The sequence below is a fragment of the Narcine bancroftii genome, chromosome 2 (genome assembly GCF_036971445.1).
Source record: "Narcine bancroftii isolate sNarBan1 chromosome 2, sNarBan1.hap1, whole genome shotgun sequence".
NCBI lineage: Eukaryota > Metazoa > Chordata > Chondrichthyes > Torpediniformes > Narcinidae > Narcine > Narcine bancroftii.
In genome coordinates, this window is record NC_091470.1 from 30,631,735 (window position 1) to 30,639,953 (window position 8,219).

Sequence of the window (8,219 nt, forward strand, 5' to 3'; positions counted from 1 at the left end):
CTCCTGGGTGAAGAGGGGCTTCACTTCTGAATCTGCAGGAGTTATCTACTGCATCTGGTGCTCCAATGTGCATGTCACTGGAAATGCAGGCTTGATTGTATTGTGTGCGCTCAGTTCATTTTCATTTGAGTGAGACTATTACTTTAAGAGAATAAATCAAGCTGAAAATTTTGGAGACTGACACTGGCCTAACAGGCTGGGGATACCATGTACTTCTGAAGAGAGAGGAAGGCCCTGAAACACAGGTTAGAGACCATGTGACTGACATATTGAAGAAACAGTACACTGTTTGATCAGGGATCATTTTAAGGAATCAGTACTTGAAGAAGCATCTCTTTGAAGGGATACTAGGCTGAAGTGGTCTCGTGTGGTAATAGATAATTTGTCTGATTTCTCTCTGTAAGGAGAATGAGTATACTCCACCATACCTAAAGGAACAGTCATTTTTGAAGGGGGATTAGTATAACACACCATGACCAAAGGGGAAGGTCACTTTGAATGGCTGAACCATGAAAGGGTTCTGGAAGCCGAGGGATACTACATTTGGAATGTAACCATTGTGATGGTGATTTCGGCTGACCCATGAAAGTGCTCTGTATGATTTGTGAAAGCCACTCACTTTGTGCCCCCTACACAAAGAAAAATGGAGATTTGATTGCCAATCATCTGAAAAGGACATTTATTTGGAAGCATCTGGACAAGGATTTAGTGAGTTTACAACAGTCAGTCACCCCGGTCTCTCCTACCGACTCCGTGATTAGTTCTTTGACCAATTTAAGAGTCTTTGTATCAACACTGGATTTCAAACTAATGTTCCAGAATTGGGCCTGAACTGTAATAGTTTGGGATATTTTACACACACACACACACACACACACACACACACACACACACACACACACACACACACACTCACACACACTCACACATACACATATAGCTGCACATTGTTGGGGTTAAATTTAGATAAGTTAGATAGGATGTTATATATTTAGTGATTAATACACTTCTCCATTAACAATGGCGTGAAGCAAGGCTGTGTTCTCGCACCAACCCTCTTTTCAATCTTCTTCAGCATGATGCTGAACCAAGCCATGAAAGACCCCAACAATGAAGACGCTGTTTACATCCGGTACCGCACGGATGGCAGTCTCTTCAATCTGAGGCGCCTGCAAGCTCACACCAAGACACAAGAGAAACTTGTCCGTGAACTACTCTTTGCAGACGATGCCGCTTTAGTTGCCCATTCAGAGCCAGCTCTTCAGCGCTTGACGTCCTGCTTTGCGGAAACTGCCAAAATGTTTGGCCTGGAAGTCAGCCTGAAGAAAACTGAGGTCCTCCATCAGCCAGCTCCCCACCATGATTACCAGCCCCCCCACATCTCCATCGGGCACACAAAACTCAAAACGGTCAACCAGTTTACCTATCTCGGCTGCACCATTTCATCAGATGCAAGGATCGACAATGAGATAGACAACAGACTCGCCAAGGCAAATAGCGCCTTTGGAAGACTACACAAAAGAGTCTGGAAAAACAACCAACTGAAAAACCTCACAAAGATAAGCGTATACAGAGCCGTTGTCATACCCACACTCCTGTTCGGTTCCGAATCATGGGTCCTCTACCGGCACCACCTACGGCTCCTAGAACGCTTCCACCAGCGTTGTCTCCGCTCCATCCTCAACATCCATTGGATCGCTTACATCCCTAACGTCGAAGTACTCGAGATGGCAGAGGTCGACAGCATCGAGTCCACGCTGCTGAAGATCCAGCTGCGCTGGATGGGTCACGTCTCCAGAATGGAGGACCATCGCCTTCCCAAGATCGTGTTATATGGCGAGCTCTCCACTGGCCACCGTGACAGAGGTGCACCAAAGAAAAGGTACAAGGACTGCCTAAAGAAATCTCTTGGTGCCTGCCACATTGACCACCGCCAGTGGGCTGATAACGCCTCAAACCGTGCATCTTGGCGCCTCACAGTTTGGCGGGCAGCAACCTCCTTTGAAGAAGACCGCAGAGCCCACCTCACTGACAAAAGGCAAAGGAGGAAAAACCCAACACCCAACCCCAACCAACCAATTTTCCCCTGCAACCGCTGCAATCGTGTCTGCCTGTCCCGCATCGGACTTGTCAGCCACAAACGAGCCTGCAGCTGACGTGGACTTTTTACCCCCTCCATAAATCTTCGTCCGCGAAGCCAAGCCAAAGAAAGAAAAAAGAAAGAATACATTAAAATATTATTTTAACTATAATACTGTCTCGGCTAATTTCTATTGATGTTGTTTGAGTATGTAACAATTGCCCATTCTTATTTGCCCATGAAATGAGGTGGTAATTAAGAATTAATGTTAGGCCTGGAGGTACATTAATTAAAGATGGCATGGAATGCCATAGTGAATGAGATGGGGTTTCACTCCAACCTAGTATTTCAGTATTTTAATGCTTAGTATTACTGAAAATACTTTTAATTCCAGATTTATTTTCCAGATTTATTTAGTTGCTTGAATCTTGGTCCCTAATTGCTGCGGTTGAGATCAGTAATTTGCCACCAGATCATCGGTTCAGGTCTCTGAAAGGTGGTCCCGTAATTTATTACATGCTGCAGCCAGATCTTTTACCCAACTGCATTTACTCGATTAGCCTTACAGCTCCTCTCAATGACAGTCAAACTGAATGGCTTTATCTCCCATGTCCCTCAGCAAGAGAACATCAGCAAGACGGTCCCAAGTCACTGAAAAGAAAATGAAGATTCAGAGCTGCATCAACATCGATAGACTACTAAGGATCTTGCATTGATTCTGCTGAGTTATCTGTGTTCACAGAATCCCTTGAAATGAAAATTTTAAGGATTTTGTTCAAGTCTGTATTGCTGAAGTCACTGGGTTCGACACTGATGAAGTTTCCCTGATTTATCTCCCCATGTTTGCATTAACGCCTATCACGAATAAAAAGATAAGCATCCATTTTGCTTGGCTGGCAACATTCCCTGTTTTAAGGTTTAAATTTCTTTCCTTTTTAGAACTATTCTCATTGATGTTTTACAATATAAACAATTGCACAGTACAATTATACAATGCACCACAAGATTCAAGAAAGAAAAAAAATTAAAAATTATCTATGATCATAATAATGAAATCCAAAGCATAGAGGAGAATCAAAAATAAAATTTAACAACAAAAAAGGTTTACAATTCTCTTTCCTTCTCCTCTCCTTCTATAATAATTTAATCAATCTTTACATTATTCAAAATTGAACAAAAAAATTAATTATTATGTTATAAAAATCAAAAGAAGGAAAAAAAATTCCAAACAAAAAAAAGAAAAAAAACATTATAAATTAAAACCCTGACCATTAAGCAAGATTAAAAACAAAGGTACATGGGAATCAGGTAACACCAAACTGGAACCAGACAGCACAGCACCCGAGCACCCAGACACCCTTACCCTTTAGGTTATGATATCAGTCCATAAATGGGTCGTACTTGCAAGTTAACATTTGAATCTTTAATAGCATGTCTAAGATTTGAATTTCAAGTTAGACAATGTACCTTAATCGTAACTTGTTTCTTGATCCAAGCCACCTGAATGATTGTGGTTTATTCATCTTTCCATTGTCACATTTCAGCATCGTATTTTTTGTCTGCAGCTGACCGGTACAAGTTTCATAGTCTTTAAAAGAAGCAACAACAAAATAAAAATCTCAAGGCAAGAGACATGTAGACAAATGAAGTCAAAACACAGAAATGCTGGAGCAACTCAGCCGGTTTGATTTTGGCTCTTTGAAAGGAGACAATTCTGGCCTTATCACTTATTATATCCAATTAACACCTTCTGTCTGTTGGTCTATACTCCTCCACCTCCCAGCCTTCTCTCTTTCTTTTCACAGCCTTTAATTCAGGTGCCTGTTTTGTCACTCCTTCCTTGAGGAAGGCCCAGGCCTGAAACATCGGTAAATCGTATCTTTCCCTCCTAGGTACACTTCAAGATTGGCTGAGTTCCTTCAGCATTTCTGTGTTTCGATGAAAATCACAGTATGTGCAGACTTTCGTACTTCACGAACAAATGAAGTCTCATATTTCCTTTTGACTTTTCAGGCATATAATTTCTCAATGCAATCCCCCAAATCCTATTTCCCTACTTATTTCCATCACAGGAGGATGGGAGTGGGATCAATGCCACTTTGATTCACCAACTCTCCATCCCACAATTGAGGAAATTTACAATAGTCACTTCATCTACAAACCAGCATGTCTTTTGGATGTAGGATGAAGTGGAAGCACTTAGAGAAGACTGCACAGTCAAAAGGAGAATGAACAGTGGCCCTGATGAGGGGTCTGGCCTTCTTCGCATAGCTGGGGACCCACTGAGTGTAATAAGAGAAAAATCCCAGCACCTTTTCAAGGCCTTGAGGCAGTGGGGGAGTGGAAGTTCTAACAGGGGGCACATGCAGTCGGGATTGGGGCTCATGACTCCATTCTCCACAATGCAGCCTAGTATAGCCACGCAACGTGTGCTGAAGACACACTTCCCTGTGTTATATGTCACATTGAGTTATTTCTCGGTGAGGATGAATTTCTGGAGGTTCCTATCATGGTCCTGCTGATCATGGCTGCAGATTGTGACATTGTTAAGGTATGGAAAAGTGGCCCGCAGCCAATGTTCATCCACTATCTGATCCATCTCCAACTGAAAGACTGAGACTCTATTTGTGACTCCAAAAGGAACCCTCAGGAAATGGTAAAGCTGACCATCCACCTCGAAGAAGGTGTACTGGCAGTCTTTGGGGTGAATGGGGAGCTGGTGGTATGCAAGCTTCAGGTCTATGGTGGAGAAAACCTTGTATTGTGCAATCTGGTTCCCCATGTTGGCTATGCAGGGCAGGAGGTATGCATCCATCCAGGTGAACCTGTTGATGTTCTGGGAGTAATCCATCCAGTGTTTCTCCCCTCTCTTTACCACTACCTGAGCTTTCCAGGGCTCATAATATGTTCTATCACCCCCTCAGCAAAGAAGCATCTCACCTCTAACTTAAGAAATACTCTGTCCCCGGTGCTATATCGTCGAGTTTTAGTGGCGACGGGCTTACAGTCAGGGGCGAGATTGGCTAACCGGGGTGTGGGAGAGATCCAGAGCGTGGAGAGACTGCATGTTGGACACTGTGATTGGGTTTGGGACTGATGGTCGGCCACTTGGTGAGGGGGGTGGCGAGTGGTTTAAAAACTGCTCATTGCAGACTGTGAGAGGAGAGTGGAGCCCATCATACTCCATGCTGACACTCTTCAGTTGCACTGAAAAGCTGATCCCAGTAGAATGGGTGCACAGAGCTGTGGCAGCATGAAGAGTGTAAAGTCACGACATACCGTGCCCGAACAGTCAGTGTTACAGTGCAACTGCCATGAATCTTTGCCAAGTGGGATTTTGATGCCATGGAGACACTGTGACACACAAGCTTCACCCCAAGGGAGTTGTGCTGTGCAGTGGGTGTCCCTGGCAGGACAGCCTTTCTTTGGGTGCTTAGCCTGCCTGCAGAAGTAGCACGTCAGGTGGTCGCTAATGGCAGCGGTGGTCAGCTCAGGACGGGAGGGGGCTTGTGATCTTGCGTTCCAAAATGGCGACCCCCTTGTTTCCCACGAGGCAGCCTTGTGTTCTCTGGAGAATTGTTCGACGTTGTGGATGGCTACTTCTGGAGCGTTCGCCAGTTCGATGGTTTGATGTAGGCTCAGTTATGTCTGTTCGAGTAGCTTCTACCTCACATTGTCGGAGCGGATGCACTCACAGCCTGGCAGTTGCAGTCCTTTGTGAGCTCCTGCAGAACCCTGACGAGTTCAATGAAGGTTTTCCCTGGTTGCTGACTGTGTGAGTGGAGTACGTGACCTCATAGACCTCACTCACCTGGACTTTATACTGGTCCTTAAGGGTGTCTATTGCAGCTCCATATATCTGGCAGTCCAAACCATATGGTAGACTCGGTGCCTGATGTACGAGAATAACAGGTGGAGCTTGTCCTTGTTGGCTTGGATAGCTGCTGAGGCCGTAAAGAACTTTTGGAAACAGCGGCGGCAGAGCACAAACTTGTCGGCTCCCTCAGGTTCTCTCGGGTCAATTTCCAGGCGATCCAACTTCATGTACTTGTCCATGTTCCAAAAAATTTTCTTACAAATAAAATTGGTGCACGATCAATTGCTCAGAGACTGAAGTTGCCGAAATGAAGGCTTTTATTTGCAAGAGTTGGAAAGCATCCCTGTGTTGGTCGCTCACACTGACCCGGACTCAAACTGGTGGCAGGCTTGTGGCTTGACAGCCTTCGTGGGGAAAAAAGGGGAAGAGTCACGAGCTGGCCAGTGAGAGCAGGGTCAAACAGGAAAGGTCATGTAATTTACGTATGACAAATATATACCATAGTGGTTTCACCACATAGTCAATGCTTCATTAATCACATGTAACACGGTCCTTCATAATCAAAGATCTAGAGTCCAAAAGCAAGAAGGTTACGTTGAAGTGTTGATGCACCAGTGTAAGTCTTCTATTTCTGGTCATCATATTTTAGAATGGAGAGAGGATGCAGACAAAAGTGAAGGGTTTCAGCCACAAAGACAGCCAGAACAATCTGTGTTCTCTTTACCTTTGGAACAAAAGGCAGAGGAAAAATTACATAATGGCAATGGATTAGATTGAGTTTGTGAGAGAAGCTCGTTTAAGCAGCACCTTTCAAAGGCCATGAGCCAAAAGTCCAATGTGAATGTGATAAGTAATCATTTTCTTTAGAGAGTGACGGTGATTTCAAACTTGCAAACGCGGACAATCAGTAAAGGTCATTTGAAATGGAAGGGAAAAAAAATTTGCTATGCAACACAGAACTATCAAAGGTGTGGAACTGAATGAACTGTTTTGCAAGAAATAGTAGAGATTCCACAAATTGAATGACCTGCTGTCTCCAACCATGTTACATGTTAGAATAGATGAAAATGTACCAGTCAGTCTGCATTTATGAAGGATAGATTATATCCCAGTGTTATTTCCGAATGTTTGAGGAAGTCTCTATTATGGTGGACAAAGGAGTAGCCGTTAATACTGTTTCTAAGATGATGTTTCAAAACCATATAAATGAGAGGGCAAGGCATCAAAGGCAATTTTGTGGCAGTGAGATATAATGGGTGGAAGGTAAGTGACTGAAAATGGGATGATAGGGTTATGTTTTTCTGATTGATGAGTTGCTATTGGTGCTGGTCTACAGAGATTTCTAAAAATTCTGTTGACATGAAAGACAAGGATAGAGATGACATAAATATAACAAATGGGACAAATGAGAAAAAGTTGTAGGAAAAAAAATGACATTTTAGCTAATGATAAATGTAATGGTTGATCAACTCCTGTATAATATATTTATATGATTACAATACTCCAATATAAAGTACCCTTTGACAAATTCTAATGAGAAATTTGTTAGGTTAGGTGCAGTTTATATTTTAGATGTCACAGTGCAAGCATATTTATTAAAACAATCTGAAAAATAAGGGGAAATAAATCAGGCATTTCATTCTGGGCTTTTGTCAGTACAAACCATCTATGTCTGCAAGGGCATGTTTGCTTCTACATCATTAGATTATGCGTTTGTAATCAAACCACAAATCTACATTACTGCTCAATGCTGTGCAAATACTGAACTGAGAGAAGGGCTTGTCTGCTGAAAGAGTTATTATAAGAAGGCAATGGGTGTTGCTAGTGAGAAACAGTTACCATAGCGGTTAGTACAATGCTATAACAGCAACAGCGACATGGGTTTGAATCTGGTGCAGTCTGGGAAGAATTTTGTACGTTCTCCCCATCTCTGCATAGGTTTCCTCCTAACCCTAACCCTAACCCTAACCCTAACCCTAACCCCTAACCCTAACCCTAACCCTAACCCTAACCCAAACCCTAACCCCTAACCCTAACCCTAACCCTAACCCTAACCCTAACCCTAAACCTAACCCTAACCCTAACCCTAACCCTAACCCCTAACCCTAACCCTAACCACTAACCCTAACCCTAACCCTAACCCTAACCCTAACCCTAACCCTAACCCCTAACCCTAAGCCTAACCCTAACCCTAACCCTAATCCTAACCCTAACCCTAACCCCTAACCCTAACCCTAACCCTAACCCTAACCCTAACCCTAACCCTAACCCCTAATCCTAACCCTAACCCTAACCCTAATCCTAACCCTAACCCTAATGTCT

General features: G+C 43.4%; 1 long non-coding RNA gene across 1 annotated transcript; it reads left to right on the forward strand.

Moving 5' to 3' along the window:
- Positions 1–585: 585 nt before the first annotated feature.
- Positions 586–2,963, forward strand: LOC138752287 (uncharacterized). Its single transcript, XR_011350486.1, has 2 exons — positions 586–708; positions 2,700–2,963. It is a non-coding gene; the product is annotated as an uncharacterized lncRNA (long non-coding RNA).
- The last annotated feature ends 5,256 nt before the right edge of the window (positions 2,964–8,219 follow it).